This window comes from Triturus cristatus, chromosome 2_1 (genome assembly GCF_964204655.1).
Source record: "Triturus cristatus chromosome 2_1, aTriCri1.1, whole genome shotgun sequence".
NCBI classification, from domain to species: domain Eukaryota; kingdom Metazoa; phylum Chordata; class Amphibia; order Caudata; family Salamandridae; genus Triturus; species Triturus cristatus.
The window spans coordinates 781846045-781868122 of NC_140581.1; positions in this window are offsets into that span (position 1 = coordinate 781846045).

Genomic DNA, 22078 nt, shown 5'->3' on the forward strand with positions numbered 1-22078 from the left:
AAAGACAATACTCACTCAGGAACCGAATCAAGAGGAATTAAATAATGACAATTTAATAATTAATTTATCGGACCATGTACTCACAGAAACAGAGTCTCAAGTGTTGAATAAAGGCCTTTCCTTCTGCCCACAAAAGCATTTTGATTACACCAATACTAAAATAGATATGTATAAATTTGTGCGCAAACTGAAACTGACCAAAATACATGCCCTCAAAACATCGAGCAATCAAACTGAAAGTCCCCAGGACACTACCAAGCAGACTCAAAGTGATTCATTACTAACGATAGAGGAAATCCCACATCTCAAAAATCTATACGATCCAGCAAATGACTCAGACAATGATGACACCACCGAAATCGAAATATTGCAGAAATTAGGAATTGACACCAAACAACATGTGCACAGTGGACTAAAAAACAAATCAAAATACTGTCCACAGTTAACACCAGGCAATAAAATCGATTCCTTTTCAGAAGTGATCATGAACGAAATCGAGAAAATAGAAAAAACAAGGAATAGCAAAATTAGAGAAAATATATCCAAAAAAGAAAACCAAGCCATTCAAAATCTGGCAAAAAATCAAGAGATAATCATCAAGCCTGCGGACAAGGGCGGAAACATCGTGATCCAAAACACTAGTGATTATAAGAAGGAAGCATATTGTCAATTGAATGACACTGATAAATATACTAAGTTGACAAACAACCCAATGCACAGAATGATTGAAGATGTAAAAAGGCATCTTAATGAATGGCATGAACACAATTTGATTAATATCGAAGAATACAAATTTCTCCTAAAGGAAAAACCAACAATCCCCACCATCTATTTCCTGCCAAAGGTTCATAAAACATTAATCAATACACCTGGAAGACCGATTGTATCATCATGTGACTCACTGAACGAGAACATCTCATCATATATAGATTGCTATCTCGCACCCATGGTCAAAAATCTAACATCATACATCCAGGACACAGGTGACTTTCTACCAGTCCTTTCCAACACGGCATGGAATCCATCCTATCTCATGGTAACGATTGATGTAGTATCACTCTACACATCCATTGAACATACAATTGGGATAAATGCCTGTGCGTACTTCCTGAGACAAAGGAATATAAAAGAATTGGAACACTCAGCGATGTTACTCACTATGATCCAAATGTGCCTGAACAATAACATCTTTTTCTTCAACCACGAGATCTACCATCAATTGTGTGGTTGTGCCATGGGTATTTCCTTCTCACCCAACTACGCCAACCTTACTATGGGTTGGTGGGAGAAGGAGATAGCCTGGGGCCCGCAAAAGAACTGGGCCCTCGAGAAAATTATTTTGTGGTCACGATACATTGACGACTTATTCTTAATCTGGAATGGAAGCAAAGATGAATTCATGCAATGCTTTAACACACTCAACGATAATAACATTGGACTCTCTTTTACTTGTACCACCAGTCAGCAAAAAATCGATTTTTTAGATATTTCAGCATACCTTCATAATGGACAAATAGAAACAACACTTTTTAGGAAAAAGACTGCTACAAATAGCATCTTGCATGCAGAAAGTTTCCACCCCAAAGCACTACTGAAAAGCATTCCCTTTGGAGAATGTATCCGTATGAAAAGGAACTGTTCCACAAATGAGGACGCAGAAAAAGAAATCCTGAACAGTGCAAGGAGACTAAGCAAACGTGGATATAAAGCAAGGGATCTCAACAAAAGCATGGTAAAAGTTAAAGCAATGACTAGAACAGACATTCTTATTAAAAAAAGTTCACATCCAGCAAACGCACAAATAACTGAAAAACAAGAAGCACCGAGACTAATTTTGACATATAGCAAAGAATCCTTCAAAATAAGACAAATTGTCCAAAAATACTGGCCAGTGCTACAACAAGACCGAGATCTAGCTAGCATCATTGGAACAAAACCTGCAATTTCCTATAGGAAGGCACCCTCCATTAGAGACATAATAACTCAGAGCCACTTCCAAACACAGAAGGAAAAAAGAAAAAATTGGCTTGAAATACAACAAATTGGCTTCAAAAGATGCAACAATTGTAAAGCCTGCAAAATCGGAGCTAACATGAAAACTATAACAGACCCAGAAGGAAAAATCGTTAACATTGAGCAAAAAATCACATGCACAACGAAGTTTGTAGTGTATGCTATCCAATGTAACTGTGGCATGATGTATATAGGCAGCACCATCTGTATGCTAAAAAAACGCATCTTGGAACATATCAGAGCAGTGAAAAACAAGGATCAGACCTATGCAACTGCCAAGCATCTACTCACATGCCAGGAAGGTAATTGGCGAAACATGACCTTCTTTGGCATTGATACAATAGATAATAATGAAAGGATGGGTGACAGCAAAAAGAAACTCCGACAACTCGAATCAAAGTATATCATCAGATTTCGAACAAAGAACCCGAGGGGGATGAACGTTGATGAAGAACTCTATGTTCACCTTTAAAACACAATGCACTATCATGAATAATGTCAAGCACATGCGATTAATACTGGATAGACTCTAGCAACTCACTGGAAGAACGCACGATCTAAGAAGAGAAGAAGAACAAGGAAAGTGTGGGGATAACAAGAAACCCAATTCTGTGGGAAATCAGGCTTGAAAAGCCTTGACTTGGACACTTATCCAATTATATTGAACATACCAATCATAAAGTCAATAATGGTACTATACCATGATTTTTCTGATTCCATCACAATTGCTTAGATCCAACAGTTAAATGCGTCTGTACTATACATTAACAGCCGTAACACACGGATGATTGACACACATGCATAGCACTTAAGCACAACACTAACATACTGTGTCACCACGACGCTAACCCCTTTTTTCAGATTGATGATTATTATGCTAGTTTGTGATTGGACACCATCACAATCACATTCATTATGCCGGTGTTTATGTAACCTTATAATTTATTAATAATTTGTTTTGAAGTAAAACTGTCACAAGGTGTACTGTTTAAAATATATTGTAAACTACAAATCCCAGAATCCCATGGGTAATGTTTGGTTAGACACGAAATGACATAAAACAGTTGGAGAAAGTAGTGCCACCTGCCGTGAGCAAGGCCGCAAGGCTGAAACGCGTTGGTGTGACAGACTGGGCTCTGTTAATTAAATAAATAACTTACAAGGTTCCAGAGTGCGGGTGTCCTTTGTTTCAAAAATTGTTCCTGGCCATTGGCATGGCCCAACACCCTGCACCCGCTGCTGAGCGATCCGGTAAAAGCCACATTGAAGGAGAAAAAAAAAAATATATATATATATTTCATGTGATTAAGGCTGGTCATCGGCTGAAACGTGTCATGGCGGACTCAATGTGAGATTAATAAAACGAATTTGCACGCAGGACGGGTCTACGCTCACTTTTTCCTCCAGGAGGAGATTGGTAACGAACGAGGACTCTCTCTCTCTCTCTCTCTCTCTTTCTCTCTCTCTCTCTCTCTCTCTCTCTCTCTCTCTCTCTCTCTCTATATATATATATATATATATATATATATATATTCACTGAAAAAACCATGGGTTTCACACACGTTATAGTTAGGAATTAGCATTTAAAAAACCTTAGAAATTCAATGAAAAAACCAAAGGTTTCACACATGTTATAGTTAGCTGGACATTTCACTCGTAAAAAACCATTGAAATTCCCCCGTTATAGTTAGTTCAGCTAACTATAACTCGCGCGCCCGCAATGCACTACTGATGACGTCACATATTACATCACTCATGACATGGTCACTGACATCACAATGGTAATCCAATAAAATGGTAAAATTGTTTTGTCCAGATGTTGCCAAATCTCTCTAAAATTTAGGTTTCAGGAAGATTAGATAGGAATTTGCTAAATCAAAAGGCAAACGTTGCTTAAAAATCAATTGGGAATCATTACACAGTGTCCAGCCTTTTTCACATTTAAGATAAACTGTGTAATGACCAGAAGTTACAGTAGGTCCATCATGGAAAATTATTGCAACTGTTACAAAAGTTTTTCCTGAAATTGATAATTGCTGTCCTGTAAACTTCTTTATTAAAGTATCTAATTTTGAACCATCAGCTTTACAGCGTTGCATCATTAAAATTACATACTGTCCGTATTCCTTTAAAATTAACGTTGAAAACATGTCAGATTGACACTCACTGCATTCCATGCTATGATTAGCATCTTTAACTAATTTAGCAAAAGTGACTGTTTTACTTTCTGGCAATGTTAAATAAATAAACCTTTCAGAATCAACATTAGAGCCACATATATTATAACAGTTTTCACAACTATGTTCCCATTTATAAGAGAGACCAAATAAATTTTCAATGGGAACCCCTTCTTCTTCCAGTACCTGAAGAAAAAACATCAAGAATTCCTGTGCGTCTTGCTGTACATTTTGAGAAAACTGTGTTCGTCCTGAACATACATCTAAAAGTTTTCTAATTTCAGTAGCACTTTCTATTTGAGTTTTATCATTACTCAGCTTTTGAAAAAGGAGACTCAACTCAGAACAGAATCTTTTTCCCTGATTTACTATTATCTGCTCTTGCACACTTTCCAGATAAAATGCAACATTCAGCACTACATTAGCGTAGCAGTTGACACCAGAGCTATTTTCAAAATGACATCCTACAACCTGTTCTTCATTTTCCTTTTTCTTTTTGCTTGCAATTACATCACTCCTCTTTTTTTTCCTCCTCTCTACATCTTCATTACAGATATTCTCATTTCTCCTTTTACGAGAAACTACACGTTTCTCCAACACAGGATACTGACCTAAATGAGGAGCATAGCTTCTTCTTAATCTATTATACTCCTTTACACAATTTGCATCAGCACTAACTTTTGAGTCATCAAAGTCTATCATGAATAAACCTGATAATGTTTTCACTCGTGACAAAGCAACATATGCCATACCTTCTTTGAACACAGTTGAACCAATGTTCACAAATGCACAATCTACAGTCAATCCTTGAGACTTGTGAATAGTTACAGCATGTTCTCTGCAACTATTTCTTCCTTTGGAAATAAATTATGTAGCAGCCGACTCTGTAATGCTTTCGTGCCAGCTTCAGTGAGTAGTCCAATTCTGATATCTTTCAGAATACTTCCATATTCTTCATCGTTTGCTTGCCTCATATTAGTAGTAAGTTCCTTGTACTCAAAGAAGGACCAAATATTTGCATTACCGATGCTTCCCAATGACTTCTTTGTGTCTTCATGTGTCACAGTATTAAACACTGGTTGTCCTTTAACTGGAGTAAGTTGCAAAAGATCCCCAAAAACTATGACGTGTTTTCCTCCAAATAACACGTCATAGTCTGTCTTCAGAATTTGCTGCATTCTTAAATGCACAAAGGCAAGCATTAAGTTTGATACCATGCTCACCTCATCAATAATGAGAACGTGCATCTTCTTCAATACTCTTGAAACTTCCAAGCATGCTTCTCCAGTTAGCTTGTTGTATTGTATTTTGTTCTCATGCTCCACTGGTAACATTAGCAAACGATGTAAAGTGATTCCTTTTATGTTATATGCTGCTAACCCAGTTGGAGCAGTAGCCACACAAGACAAAGTAGAATCCGTTTTTTGCTGTAGGTAGCTTCTGATGACTTTTATAAGGAAACTTTTTCCAGTTCCAGCTTGTCCGCTTACATACATCCTGATTGGATGAAATGATGTGCATGAGCACTCTTTTTTTTCATGTAGAAATCCGTGATCAATTTTGTTTCTGATCTCTTCATAAATTTGTTGCTGCTCTTCGTTCAGTTGTCTTTCCAAATTTTGTAAGTCTATAAATTCTTCTTGAGCTTGATTCATAGCCGTTTCCACTTCATTCATGGCTATTGATGCTTCATTTTCAACGATTGGTTGTCCTAGGGGATCTTGACTGAGTGTTCCTGAACTTTGGCTGTCCTGAGAACTGTCTCTAGCTATTTCTGCTGCAATTGTAGTTTCCTGTTCAATTTCTTCATTTAACATTTGCAGATAAGTTGAGAATGTACTGCATTGTATGCTGTCTTTGCAAGCATTAAAAGAATCTTCATAGCTTTGAAATTCTCCCAGTAGTTCATCCTCTGTACGCCATGGTTTAAACAGCTGTAAAAGAGCCAAGTAGTAAAATTCCTTTTTGTCAGTAGTGTCGCAACTCAGCTTCCTGTGATTTATCAAACTTCCTTTTGTTTGCTTCACCAAACATCCTTCCTCACCAATGACTTTATATTTTCCATTGTTGATGTCTTCTGTGGCTTTCCGTGAATAAATGTAGTTCTGCAGCACTTCATAGAGACACATGTTCTCCAGATGATGACTTCTCTTGGGATAATATGTGTCCAACATGTTTGATTTCAAAATATCTGTACTTTCTGGGTCATTCTCGGCCAAATATTCAATTTCTCCAACAGATTTCAGTACCCGATTTCTCATTGCTGCAAGGCCTAAACTTGCCCAAATTATTCTTCTTGATTTCGAGTAGAGACTTGCAGAAGATAACCTATCTGAACATTCGTAGGATCCAATTTCTCGATGCGATAACATCTTCAAACTGAAACTGTACAGCTTCTTACTGACAGTCTTCTCGTGAGAAATCTCTTCCCACATTTCCTTCAATTCTGTTTTTTCTGATTTCGTAATGTAAGACGTTACATATCGAGCAACAGCAATGGAATTGTCAGCTACATACTGTATATCCATGTTAGCATTCCACATGGATAAAATGACTGGGTTGTAGTCATTTATATTTTTTGATTCTTCTTTTCTTTTAAGGTTGTAGGTATTCTTAGGTGATTTTCTTGTGATAGTATGTCTCACAGATGACATAAAACTGTTTACTCTTCCATTTGAAAGAACAGGTCTAGGAAATCCAAATCGACATTTAGTGTAGTATTTATCTTTACTCTTGTATTTCCGTCGACAGTATTTTCCACACCGATGACTTTGGAAACGTAAAACTTGCTCCTTTAACTTTTTCTCTTCTGTGTTTTTTGGTATAGCACATGTTGCATATTCTTCAATGTAAGATAACACTGCTTCATCAGCATCTGTTCCAAACTTTGGTGCATCCTTGATCCACAACAGCATATGAATATGAGGAGCACCTCTTGCCTGGTACTCTTTTCTCCAAAAGAAATCCACTACTTCTCCTAGAGGTGGATTTTTTTTATTGCAGATGAACGACATCATAGCCTCAAATCGATGATTGAAATATCTGCAAACATTAACCGGATCCAATGAGCACAGTTCTCCTGCTGTCTTGTATTCGATGTTTTTAATGTTTGAATTTGCCTCTCGTAGAAAATCCAGTAAATCATCCCAAGTGTACTCAGCACAGCTTAGGGTAACGAACCATGTTGGTGTTCCTAAATTCCGTAACATGCATTTTAATTCACCATGGCGTCTGTACCAATATTCATTTGTCCCACGCTGACAAGCCATCAGATTGATCAGTTGTGTTTCCAAATGATCATCTCGTTTCTGCACTTTCTCCATAAAATCCTTAGCAGACACATTTTGTAAATGTACTCCACTTTTTAAAATGTGATTTACTGCATAAGACAGTGCAGACAAGTCGCTTTCAAATAAAAGATGGAACAAATAAGGAATACTTTGTCGAAATCTGGGATCTTCAGCATATAGTCTTGTAGTCCGATACTCAGAAGCTGGAATCTGTTCCGGACGTTCATCGTATCGTCCTCCTTTTCCTTTAGGAAACAGCTGGGGAAAACATCGAGCTTCCAAGCTCTCCTCCCATACACTCACGGGAGTTCCTTTTGCTTTCTTCATCTGAAACAGATCAATATTGTCTCCCATAACTTCTTTTGAATGAAGAGGATGTATGCTAAAATGTTCATAAATTTCTTCTTCCTTTGACTTGTCCACTTTTTCAATTTGTCCAGTTGGTGTTTCTGTGTCTTCTTGTAAATCTTCTTCTTCTTCTATATAAATTGATTCATACCATTTGTTATTCCTTTTCAAATACAAATTTCCTCTTTGTACTTTCCGTACATCTACCAGCTCCTGCCAAATCTTCTTATTCTTTGTAGGTACACCATTAACCAGAATAATTAATGGTTCAGTTTCCAAAGTATCCGCATCAATAGTTTCCATATTTTTTTTCAAATCCAAGGGCAAATACACCACTCTACCTTTTAAACCTCTCAGTAAATCTGAAGGAGGTAATTTACCAGTTTTGGGCTCCATACGTACTATGGTCTGGAACGGATGAACGCATTGAATGAGTATAGACTCATATGTATTTAATTCAGAAAGTTCAGCAGGAATAGCATCCAATTCTAAATTATTATGTACAGCTCTGGTCGGCATTCTATTTTCTTCTAACTTATTATAACAGTATTTACAAATACGCTGAACTTCACCCAATTCAAAACAATTTTCAAGAAATATATATGTGGCAAAATCCTTCCACTTATAATTATCTTCATTTTCACTTTTTCTATAGAGATCAACATACCTGGTTTGTTTTCTATAATGAGTTCTGCGGCAACAAATACAAGTAATATTTGGTCTTTCATTAGAGATTTTTTCAAATTTTGTTATGTGATCATTAAATGTCTTACTTACAAATGGTTGTACATTCTCTTCCACTTCTTCCTCATTTACTGTGTCCTTTTCTGCACTGTTTTGTTCAGGACCAAAGTAACAAAACTGAATTTCATCAACAACCTTCTCTACATCTGATACCGATCCACGGAACAGAGCCCTGGTTTGATATTAGGCAGAAAACGAAATTTCTTTGCCATTTTGAAAGCACACTTACTACTCTTTTTTTTGGCAAGTGATAAACACTTTTACAGTCTGTCACATTTTGAATCCACTTTTCAGATTCTTAAAAAAGCACATGTCCAAACTGCTTTTTCAGACCAGCACCATGTGTAACCTGGGTGACTGACTACACTCCAGCAAGGGCAACCAGCCTTAGTGATGCTGAATGTATTTGCATTACTGACTGAAACCTCAAACCCCACTCGCTTGTGAATACTGTGCATGATTCCACAGGGTAAGCAGCTGGGTGTGTGCTAAGAGTCTGCTTCTGCACCAAAAAATGTCTCCCCCTTTCCATCTAATGCAACTGTGAAATCACGAGAGCAATACGCAATAAATCTCTGCCTGTAATTCCTATTTTCACACAGAGTCATGTTTTCACATTAGTCACAAAACGAAATTTCTTTGCCAATTTGAAAGCACACTTACTACTCTTTTTTTTGGCAAGTGATAAACACTTTTACAGACTGACACATTATGAATCCTCTTTTCAGATTCTTAAAAAAGCACATGTCCAAACTGCTTTTTCAGACCAGCACCATGTGTAACCTGGGTGACTGCCTACACTCCAGCAAGGGCAACCAGCCTTACTGATGCTGTATGTATTTGCATTACTGAGTCCAACCTCAAACCCTTAAAGTATTCTTTATTTTTACCAGTACACCTTAATTTATCGTGAAAACATAGTCCATATTTTTTTACATGTTCCTCACATTTAAATTTCTCCCAAAACAGAAAATAATAAACACAACTTCAACAAAAGGAATTCCATTTCTATTATTCATTTCTTAATTTACCATATACATCCCCTCTCAAACTCTAAACTCACCTTTAAAATTAGTTAGCTGTGAAAGAAATGTGGCACTCAAACAGCAGATTATCAGAGCCAGGATCTCTGTTCTTTACACCTCTCTCCTCTCAGCAGAACCAGATAATGGCAAACTTTCCCTCTCTTTTTCCACACATATACATGTTAATTTCAAATCTCAGTGCTTCCCCCTTTTTTTCAAATGTAATCACTCATTTCTATTGGTTGAAAACCAACCCTTTTCCAAAAGTACCCTTCCCCCAACTTGACTTCTGCCTAGTACCCTTCCCCCAACTTGACTTCTGCCTGCTACCATAGCAACAGCTCATGGAACACTGCTGTGTGGAGTTAGGTCAGAAGTTCACCAAACAATGTTTCAATTCCACAGAGCAAGAGTGCTTGACTTTTCAAACCTAACAGCAAATCCATAGTACTGTTCTTTGGTAACACATTTTTCTGTACCAATACAAAACATGCTTCTATTAATTTACACATACAGCCTAGTTTTTATTCTAGAATGGTATGAAACAGCCAATCAGTTCTTTTTTTAATGAAAAAAATATGTATGCCTCCATTTCCAAACTGTCTTTCATTTCTTTTTACCATTCTACTGAATTACACCTCCTGAGTGCATCCAGTTCTCCTTTGAAGATGTTCACAGTGTGGATTGTAGGGCACAGCTATGTCTTCTGGAGTGAAAAGTATGCAGAGAAAACAGATATGGTGAGAGACCTTGCTTTGCCAAATGTAGACATTAAATGGATTGGTCAGAGAGGGTTAAAGTGGCACCAATTGATGCCATTGGTGAAATCCTTCATGCAAATCCAACACCCTGACCTCATAATAGTGCACTGTGGTGGCAATGACCTAGGCACTTTGACTGGGGTAGGTCTGGAAATGCTTATGAAGGACACCTTTGCACAACTGTTTTCACTTTTCCCTAAAACTGCCTTTGTGTTTTCTAACATATGCCAAAGGCAAAAATGGAACTGGTCCAATCATTTCTGTCCGCAGATTGACAAAGCAAGAAAGCACGTCAACAAATCTGTTTCTGCTTTCCTCCGTGACTATGGTATGGGTTCCATTTACCACAACAACTTGCGTTACGACATGCAAGACATTTATAGAGGAGATGGTGTGCACTTCAATGATGAAGGGAACAGAGTCTTCCTCTTGAACCTTAGACTCTGCATCGGTACTTACTTGTAGGTACCACTAAAAAATCACTTCATAAACACAACGGCTCTTTTTAGAGCCCCCTAATATCTAAACTCTTAAATCTGCATTTCATTTCTTTTATTTTATTTTTTTTCTACCGTACGCATACGTTGAGCTTACCGTACGCGTACCCCGCGATTTTTTTTAAAATCAATAAATGTTTTCTTTGTACTTTTCTGTCCTTCTTTGACCCCCTTACAAATGTTAGGGGGTCTGTAACTCTCCTCCTTGCCCCCTTTTCAAGATATCACTCTTTTTTTTCTGAGTGAAACACACGAAATGGCGGCCGCCGCTTCCTGGTTTCAACCGATTCGAATGTTTACTAAGATCTAAGAGCCAATCAGAATCGCGCTCGCGCACGCCACCGTACGCGTACGGTAAGCGCACCGTAAGCGCACCGTAAGCTGGCGCAGATATATATATTGATTTAAAGGCTATTTTCTCAGAATCTACTGAACAGATTTACACCACCCCTACAAAAGGCACTTCCTTGACCTGAGGACTACCTCTCTGCCAAATTTCTAGTAATTCTGTTCAGCCGTTCGGGCTGTAGCTGTGTCTAAAGGTCCTATGGAAAAATGCATGGGAAAAACGCGTTTTGGGACCCCCCTTTTATCTCAGCCCCCGCTTGACGAATCCCCCCGAGACTTTCAGGGTAGGGGCGGAGCGTAGCGCCCCACCTATTTTGAAATATTCGCGAGGATTCGTCGACCGGCGCCAAAGTTATTCAAAATAGAATGTTGCGGATTTCCTATGGAAACAGGGTCCTAACTATAACTACCTACTGGCGACCGCCAGTAGGTAATATATATATATATATATATATATCAGCAGAGCACTCTCCTCTCTCGTGTCTGACCAGCTGAGCAGAAGGGAGCACGGACCACAGATTCTTTTCAAATATCGGTTTATTTACCAAACCAAAACAAACCAGGCAGCCATAACGCGTTTCATCCCTCCTGGGGGACTTGATCACATGACGCAGTTTAACCAATGACATGCGGTATTTAAAGGAAAAATACATTTAACATCACGTCATCCGATTGGGCAGTGTTTTAACAGTGGTTTTCCATGTATATTTCGTTTCCTGTGACTCATTAATCAACACAAATGTGAAGTATAACGTTGTTGTTTAGACTATTACATTAATCTCAGGATAAATCCCGTAATGTTCAACGCAAACTATTCACAGTATTCATTGAAGAAACTCGGTCCAATTTTTTAACATGGAAATCCAGAAAAAAATTAATATTATTGGATGAAAGATAAAAATAAAATAACATGCAATAACAAAAGATAATATTTACGCTCATGTTGATCAAAATTTGATGAGATAAAATTGTTGTAGCCAGTGCAGCATATTGATTCTCCAATATTAGAGCCATCATTTAGTGGGATTTCCATTATGTGCATAAATATCAAAATAAATATATTTACGTAACACGAATCACAATTGAGATAGTTCGAAAAAGTTAAAAATATATATAAACTGTGCATAAATATAGCTTATAAAAGACACATATAAAAATACACAATAAATATCAATCCTTAAATATTAAATATTAAATATTAAAAATATCATAATATTTTAAAACCATCAATTGATCATATTCTCGTGTGTACAATGTTGAATCACCTGTAGTCTCACCAATCAGTGGACTGATAGCTAAATGAGTTACAATAAGTTAAATTAAGTTAACTGGCCCAACAGCTCAATATGAGCGTACATTTTAATTTGTAAGTTTGTTGAACCACTGTTAAAGCCCACCTACTAGATGACATATAATAGTGCAAGACTTGATACCCATAGTGTAGAGATCTATTTTTTCTTTTTTGCTTTTTTACTTAAAAACATATACTTAAAATAAGATATAAGTACATGTAAAAAAACTTTTATATTTGATTGAGTGCTAAAAAATACCTAAAAACACCGTGATAAAAACTAATGTGATTGAGAGAAAGGGAGAGGTAGATCTTACAAAAGGGGGCATCAATAAGCCTTTCACTTATGACTGTGATTGAACATAAAATATGTCTTTACCACAATACCCTCATGGTTGTGACTGTTAATAAAAGATTGTGTCTTAGAGTGAAATTAAAAATCTAAGCATCTGTAGTTGGATAGGACGGCAAGAAGGCTAAAATATTCAGGAAATGTATAAATTATGGATAGAAGACCTCATTAAAGACTCGCATGTAATTCTTCCGAGCTATTGAGTCCATTTGGATGTTTGCTATCCAGATTTAAGATGTAGTGCATTTCCAATAATCTCAGAGATTTTTCCCTGTCACCCCCTCTTTTGTTTCTAGTTACAGAATCGATGAAAAAATATTTGAGGTCTTTGGGGTTGCCTTCATGCTTTTCATGGAAATGCCGTGCTACCGGGTATGCTTGATCTTTATTCTTAATAGCACGTAAATGTTGAAGTACCCTTTTGTGGCCTGGTAGTATAGTACTACCTATGTACCTTAAATTACAGGGACACTCTAAGACATAAACTACATAATCTGTCTTGCAGTTCAGGGCTTTGGTAATGACTTTGTTTGGACCGCCAAAAGGAGTGGAATAGCTCATTGTGGAAACTCCATGCTGGCAGGCCTTACAGGTCTTACATTTAAAAAAGCCTAATCGTTGGGCCAACCAAGATCCCTTGGCTGAGATTCCGCATGGGTCATTGTCAACAAGAGAATCCCTCATGGAAATCCCTTTACGGTAAGTCAATGATGGTTTTTTTGGTACCATGGTGCCTATGATAGGGTCCTGCTTGACAAAGTGCCAATGTTTGTTGATGATTTTTCTAACTGACATGTGGTGCTGATTGTAGTCCAAGATGAATCTGAAATCATCAACACACTTGTCAAGGACTCTGGGCCGTGTCTTAGTGGCCGGTGTCTTATTGTTGTTGGGGAGGTTAACCTTGGTGAGAGCTTTGTCTAGGCATTTTTTGTTGTATCCTCTGGCCTTAAATCTATTGATACATTCCTGTTGCGCCACTGTCAAAGCTTCTGGATGGCTGCAAATGCGCTTAATGCGTAAGAGCTCACCATAAGGGATGCTCTGTATAAGGTGACTTGGGTGCGCGCTACTTGCATGTAGGATGGTGTTTCCCGCCGTGGCTTTCCTGTGAAGTCTAGTTTCTAATTTGCCTGCTTCAACATACACTTCTACATCTAAAAAGACTATATTGGTCTATATATATATTACCTACTGGCGGTCACCAGTAGGTAGTTATAGTTAGGACCTATTTTCCATAGGAAATCCGCAACATTCTATTCCCAATAACTTTGGCGCCGGTTGACGAATCTTCGCAAAATTTTCAAACTTTTGGCCAGCTTGGGTCCGCTCCTATCCTGGAAGTCTCGGGGTGATTCAACAAGTGGGGGCCGAGAAAAAAGGGGTTCCCAAAACATGTTTTTCCCATGCAATTTTCCATAGGAACGTTTAGTCGCAGCTACAGCCCGAACTGCTGAACGGAGTTACCCCAAATTTGGCAAAAAGGTAGCCCTTGGTTCAGAGTCGTGCCTTTTGGTTAAATGGTGTAAATCCATTCAGTAGTTCCTGAGAAAATCAAAAGTAAAATCACATATATATCTATGGGCGCGGTGGATCCGCGCACCCGGAGCGCACCCTGCGCGCACCCTCCCGATCACGAGCTGCATGTTAATTGGCTGTCAACTTGCTGTCAACACTCCAAACCAGGAAGTGTTGGCAGCCATTTTGTGCCTCGGTAGAACCGAGGCACAAGAAATCCTTGAAAAATGTGCGCAAAATGCAAAAAGGGGGAAGGGTAGAAACACCCTGACCCCCTAGGCCTGCTTAGGGGGCCAAATAATATATATATTTTTTTTTTAAATGGGAAGATGCACGCAGGGTGCGCGGATCCTGCCGATTAAAAAAAAAATTGCCACCCCCCTGGGGCTTTATAAAATTATGTACAGGGGGGCTCACAGCATCCCCAGCCCTGGGGACCGCCACCCCCTGGGGCTTCAATATTCATGGGTGGGGGGGCTCAAAGACCCCCCCGCAGCCCCGGGTACCGCCACCCCGGGGCTTTTAACATGCAAGCATCGCGTAAAGTAATACGTATGTGTTGCGTATGCGCCTGGAGTCGCGTACCGGTCGCATAGCGATCGCGCACGAAAATACGCACCCATTGCACTTCCTACACGGATCCTACACAGCAATCCTAAAATGGCGGCTAGGTTCCGCGCAGTGATCGAGAAAGGGACACTTTGGGTGCGCGACTCCCAAAACATATTTGAAAAAAATAAAAAATAAAGAAAATAATATAAATATATTAAAAAATACATATAAAACAAAAAAAACATTAGAGTTTCAATATTTAAAAAACATTTTTTCCATTTATATTAAAAATATATAATATAATTTAAAAAATAAAATATGTAAAAATAAATAGTAAAAAAATGTAGAAAATCAGTATAAAAAAATAAATATAACTATTATTACATTTAAAAATGGTCATTTAAGAAATCTTTGAAATTCACTGAAAAAACCATGGGTTTCAGACATGTTATAGTTAGCAATTAGCATTTAAAAATCCTTTGAAATTCACTGAAAAAACCATAGGTTTCAGACATGTTATAGTTAGGAATTAGCATTTAAAAAACCTTTGAAATTCACTGAAAAAAACATAGGTTTCAGGGGTGTTATTGTTTGCTGGACATTTCACTCATACAAAACCATTGAAATTCCTTTGTTATAGTTAGTTCTACTAACTATAACTCGCGCGCCCGCAATCCACTGCTGATGATGTCACATATTATATCATTCATGACATGGTCAGTGACATCATTGATGGCATTACTGATGACATCTCAAATGACTTCACTGATGACATCATCCACGTGACAGTCTGATACACCTCATCATGCACTTGTATAACCTTTCATCACTCATTATAAAATATGGAGTACCATATTTGAAACCATTGACACACCAATATAAGTTTCTAAAAACCCACTCAGTGATTCCTAGATCTACACACACATCTAAACACTTACCAATAGATTCACCCATACATGCTGACAAAGATCAAGAGAACATTATCAAATATTCTTATACCCCTTCATCAACATTACACATCCTATTCATGTATGCAGTCGTCCTACTCACTTATACAAACAATTGATCATACTTACATTTACTCAGCTACACACTTATACAAACACCACTTCATTTATTCATATACATAGTAACTCATACTTAGTGTGTTTTAAAATCACTATTACAAGTATACAGTTATCCATACAGTCACTCATAGAATCACTGATTCTTATGTATACTTATTTATATACAACTATCACATACACTGCCTTTTATATTTCTACTTTGTTGGACATGTATCATTGAGAAATATATTTACTCATCACTATACCCATAAAGACATTCACTCACCCAAACAACTGTTTCCACATGTAGTCTTAACCTCATATACCTACTAAATCAACTATTTACAAATCTTTGGACAGTCACACACCTCCCACCCAACCACACACACATTCACTCTCCCATAAAAATACTCACTTAACTAATCAATAACTAATATAGACTTTCACATAGCTAGTAACCAACCTATGCAGTAGTTTATACAAGAGACAGAGTGATACAGATATTCACACAGTTTAATCACTATCCCATATATTTAGTGAGACACTATAAATTAGTCCCTTAAACAGTCAATCACACTGCTAGTAAATCCTCCATCCAAACACTTATACTTCCACTCATTCTTCAATGCAGATTGCTATATATATAATACATACTTAAATATCGAACCAAACCACATGCACTCGATGATGTCATCAGTGATGTCACTGACCATGTCATGAATGATGTAATATGTGACATCGTCAGCAGTGAATTGCGGGCGCGCGAGTTATAGTTAGTAGAACAAACTATAACGAAGGAATTTCAATGGTTTTGTATGAGTGAAATGTCCAGCTAACTATAACACCCCTGAAACCTATGGTTTTTTCATTGAATATATATATATTACCTACTGGCGGTCGCCAGTAGGTAGTTATAGTTAGGACCTATTTTCCATAGGAAATCCGCAACATTCTATTCCCAATAAGTCTGGCGCCGGTTGACGAATCCTCGCGAAATTTTCCAAACTTTTGGCCAGCTCCGCTCCGCTCCTACCCTGAAAGTTTTGCGGTGATCTCTCAAGCGGGGGCCGAGAGAAAAGGGGGGTCCCAAAACGCATTTTCCCCATGCAATTTCCCATAGGATCTGTTGTCGCAGCTACAGCCCAAACCGCTGAACGGAATGACACCAAATTTGGCAAAGAGGTAGTCCCCAGTTCGGACTCGTGCCTTTTGCATATATGGTGTGAATCCGTTCAGTAGTTCCTGAGAAAATTAGAGTTAAAAGTATATATATATCTATGGCCTCGGAGGATCCGCGTACCCTACCCGCACCGTAAGTGCACCCTCCCCGAACCAAGCGCGCACCCTCCCGATCGCGCGCTGAATGATAATTGGCTGTCGAGTGTCTCTCTACATTCAAAATCAGGAACTGTTGGCGGCCATTTTCTGCCTCGGTAGAAGCGAGGCTGAAGAAGCAAGGGGAAAAGGTGTGTAAAACATACAAAGGGGGCAGAGTGGAAATACTCTAACCCTCCAGAGGTGCTTAGGGGGTCCCAGAAGGACCCCCTGGGGCCCCGTTAAAAAAAAAAAAATACAGCGAAATGCGCACACGGTGCGCGCATCCTATCGCGTTGGATGCACGGATCCTCTTGCGGTGGGTTCGCGGATCCAAGGGAAAAAAAATGAAATTGTTGGGAGATAAAGATTAACCTTAAGTGTTTTGTTCTTGAGTGGCTCTAAAAAGAGCCGTTGTGTTCATTCAGAGTTTTTGGTACTTATAAGTAAGTACCTATACAGAGTCTAAAGTTGTTGAGGAAGACTCTGTTTCCTTCATCAGTAAAGTGTACTCCATCTCTCCTATACATCTCTTGCATATGAAAGCGCAGATTGTTATTGTAAATGGCCCCCATTCTGTAGTCTCTGAGAAAAGCAGAAACAGATTTATTCACATGTTTCCTAGCTTTCTCAATCTGTGGACAAAAATGATCGGACCAGTTCCATTTCTGCCTTTGGCATATGTTAGAATACACAAAGGCAGTTTTAGGGAAAAGTGAAATCAGTTCTGCAACCTACCCCAGTCAAAGTGCCTAGGTCATTGCCACCACAGTGCACTATTATGAGGTCAGGGTGTTGGATTTGCATGAAGTATTTCACCAATGGCATCAATTGGTGCCACTTTAACCCTCTCTGTCCAATCCATTTAATGTCTACATTTGGCAAACCTAGGTCTTTGTGAATGCCTTTGTTTTCTGCATACCTTTGGCTCCAGAAAATGTACCTGTGTCCCACAATCCACACTGTAAGCATCTTGTAAGGAGGTCTGGATGCACTCAGATGGTCTCTCTAAATGAAATGGCAGTTTAGAAAGTAAGATGTTTCTAAAATGGTGGCTAAGATGCAAGTTTGAAAAAAGACAAGAAATCATTGGTTGTTTGACAACCTTCTACACTGAAAGGTAGGGTGCATATTTCTGTTTTTTAAATGCATTATTCTTATTGGTTAACAAAAACTGATTGTAAGGAACATTATAGATGATAAGCTGATATGTTGAGAAGTCAAGCACACTTGCTGTCTTGATTAGCAACATTGTGTGTGCTGAACTTCTGACCTGTTTCCTCAGTACAGTGTTCCATGACATGTTTCTATGGTAACGGGCAGAAGGCAGATTGGGGGAAGGGTTGAAGTTTATGTCATTTGAAAAGGGTTGAAATGTTTAACCAATAGAAATGTGTGTTTGCTTTATTTATGTGGGAAGGAGTGTGATTTGATGTTTACATGTATATGTGTGGAAAAAGAGAGGGAAACTTTGCCATTCTTTGGTTCTGCTGACAGGTGCACAGTGCAGAGATTCTGTATAAGAAAATCTGGTGTGTGACTGATATCTGGTGTGTGACTGATATACTTCTTAATCTACAAAACATCTTGAAAGGTGAGTTATTTAATTGTGAGGGGATGTATGTAGACTATTTTGATTTTAATCAGACTAATGTATTTCTTCTGCTAAAGTGTAGGGAGTACCTTTTTTTCTCTACAATCTTATTGACAGTGTGTGTGCATGTAGAAACCATTCTGTGATAAGCATTTGTGTTTTTCATGTGTTTGCAGACTGATAACTGTGCAGTTTTTATATTTTGGTAGAATTAGAAACCAGACATTGTTTATGAATTTGTGAAAGGAGTTATGTTATGTTTCTATACTAAAATGTAGTACTTCTTCTAGATGAAGAAATGTGTTTTGGTATAGTGCAAGGGATAGTGTTATTTGTCTAGAATCACACTGTGAGTCTGTGTGCATTTGTGAACCACTGTGAGAGAAGCGTTTGGTAACATCGTCTATTTGCTGACAGATAAGTGTTTTAAAACATGTCATGTTGTCAAGTTTTAGTAGCATTGGAAGCCAGTCTTTGCTTATGCGTTGATTAAATGAGTCAGGCATTGACACTAAAGTGCAGTTGTGACATATGTAGATTGTGTAGAGTTCCCTTACCTCTTCCACTGTAGTGAATGAGTTTTGGTAAACTCCTAGGGATAGTGGTGCTTGTCTAGAATCACACTGTGAGTCTGTGTGCATTTGTAACCACTGTGAGAGAAGCGTTTGGTAACATCGTCTATTTGCTGACAGATAAGTGTTTTAAAACATGTCATGTTGTCAAGTTTTAGTAGCATTAGAAGCCCGTCTTTGCTTATGCGTTGATTAAATGAGTCAGGCATTGACACTAAAGTGCAGTTGTGAAATATGTAGATTGTGTAGAGTTCCCTTACCTCTTCCACTGTAGTGAATGAGTTTTGGTAAACTCCTAGGGATAGTGGTGCTTTTCTAGAATCACACTGTGAGTCTGTGTGCATTTGGGAACCACTGTGAGAGAACTGTTTGGTAATATTGTGTATTTGCTGACAGATAAATGTTTTAAAACCTGTCATGTTGTTAAGTTTTAGTAGTATTAGAAGACAGTTATAACTTATGCTTTCATTAAATGAGTTAGGTATTGACAGTAAAGTGTAGTCGTCAAATGTGTAGATTGTGTGCATTTCCTTTATTCCTAGGGATAGTGTTGCTTGTCTAGAATCACACTGTGAGTCTATGTGCATTTTTGAACCACTGTGAGAGAAGCGTTTGGTAACATCGTCTATTTGCTGACAGATAAGTGTTTTAAAACATGTCATGTTGTGAAGTTTTAGTAGCATTAAAAGCCAGTCTTTGCTTATGCATTGATTAAATGAGTCAGGCATTGACACTAAAGTGCAGTTGTGAAATATGTAGATTGTGTGCAGTACCTTTACCACTTTCACTGTAGTGAATACGTTTTGGTAAATTCCTAGGGATAGCGTTGCTTGTCTAGAATCACACTGTGAGTCTATGTGCATTTGTGAACCACTGTGAGAGAAGCGTTTGGTAACATCGTCTATTTGCTGACAGATAAGTGTTTTAAAACATGTCATGTTGTGAAGTTTTAGTGGCATTAAAAGCCAGTCTTTGCTTATGCATTGATTAAATGAGTCAGGCATTGACACTAAAGTGCAGTTGTGAAATATGTAGATTGTGTGCAGTACCTTTACCACTTTCACTATAGTGAATAAGTTTTGGTAAACTCCTCGGGATAGTGTTGCTTGTCTAGAATCACACTGTGAGTCTGTGTGCATTTGTGAACCACTGTGAGAGAAGCGTTTGGTAACATCGTCTATTTGCTGACAGATAAGTGTTTTAAAACATGTCATGTTGTGAAGTTTTAGTAGCATTAGAAGCCAGTCTTTGCTTATGCATTGATTAAATGAGTCAGGCATTGACACTAAAGTGCAGTTGTGAAATATGTAGATTGTGTGCAGTACCTTTACCCCTTTCACTATAGTTAATACGTTTTGGTAAACTCTTAGGGATAGTGGTGCTTGTCTAGAATCACACTGTGAGTCTGTGTGCATTTGGGAACCACTGTGAGAGAACTGTTTGGTAACATCGTGTATTTGCTGACAGATAAATGTTTTAAAACCTGTCATGTTGTCAATTTTTAGTAGCATTAGAAGACAGTTATGGCTTATGCTTTCATTAAATGAGTTAGGTATTAACAGTAAAGTGTAGTTGTGAAATATGTAGATTGTGTGCATTTCCTTTACCACTTTCAGTATAGTGAATGAGTTTTGGTATATTCCTAGGGATAGTGTTGCTTGTCTAGAATCAAACTGTGAGTCTGTGTGCATTTGTGAACCACTGTGAGAGAAGCATTTGGTAACATCGTCTATTTGCTGACAGATAAGTGTTTTAAAACATGTCATGTTTTGAAGTTTTAGTAGCATTAGAAGCCAGTCTTTGCTTATGCATTGATTAAATGAATCAGGCATTAACACTAAAGTGCAGTTGTGAAATATGTAGATTGTGTGCAGTACCTTTGCCACTTTTACTGTAGTGAATACGTTTTGGTAAACTCCCAGGGATAGTGGTGCTTGTCTAGAATCACACTGTGAATCTGTGTGCATTTGGGAACCACTGTGAGAGAACTGTTTGGTAACATTGTGTATTTGCTGACAGATAAATGTTTTAAAACCTGTCATGTTGTCAAGTTTTAGTAGCATTAGAAGACAGTTATGTCTTATGCTTTCATTAAATGAGTTAGGTATTGACAGTAAAGTGTAGTTGTGAAATATGTAGAGTGTGGGCCTTTCCTTTACTACTTTCAGTGTAGTGAATGAGTTTTGGTATATTCCTAGGGATAGTGGTGCTTGCCTAGAATCACACTGTGAGTCTGTGTGCATTTGTGAACCACTGTGAGAGAAGCGTTTGGTAACATCGTCTATTTGCTGACAGATAAGTGTTTTAAAACATGTCATGTTGTGAAGTTTTAGTAGCATTAGAAGCCAGTCTTTGCTTATGCATTGATTAAATGAGTCAGGCATTGACACTAAAGTGCAGTTGTGAAATATGTAGATTGTGTGCAGTACCTTTACCACTTTCACTGTAGTGAATAAGTTTTGTTAAACTCCTAGGGATAGTGGTGCTTGTCTAGAATCACACTGTGAGTCTGTGTGCATTTGGGAACCACTGTGAGAGAACTGTTTGGTAACATCGTGTATTTGCTGACAGATAAATGTTTTAAAACCTGTCATGTTGTCAAGTTTTAGTAGCATTAGAAGACAGTTATGGCTTAT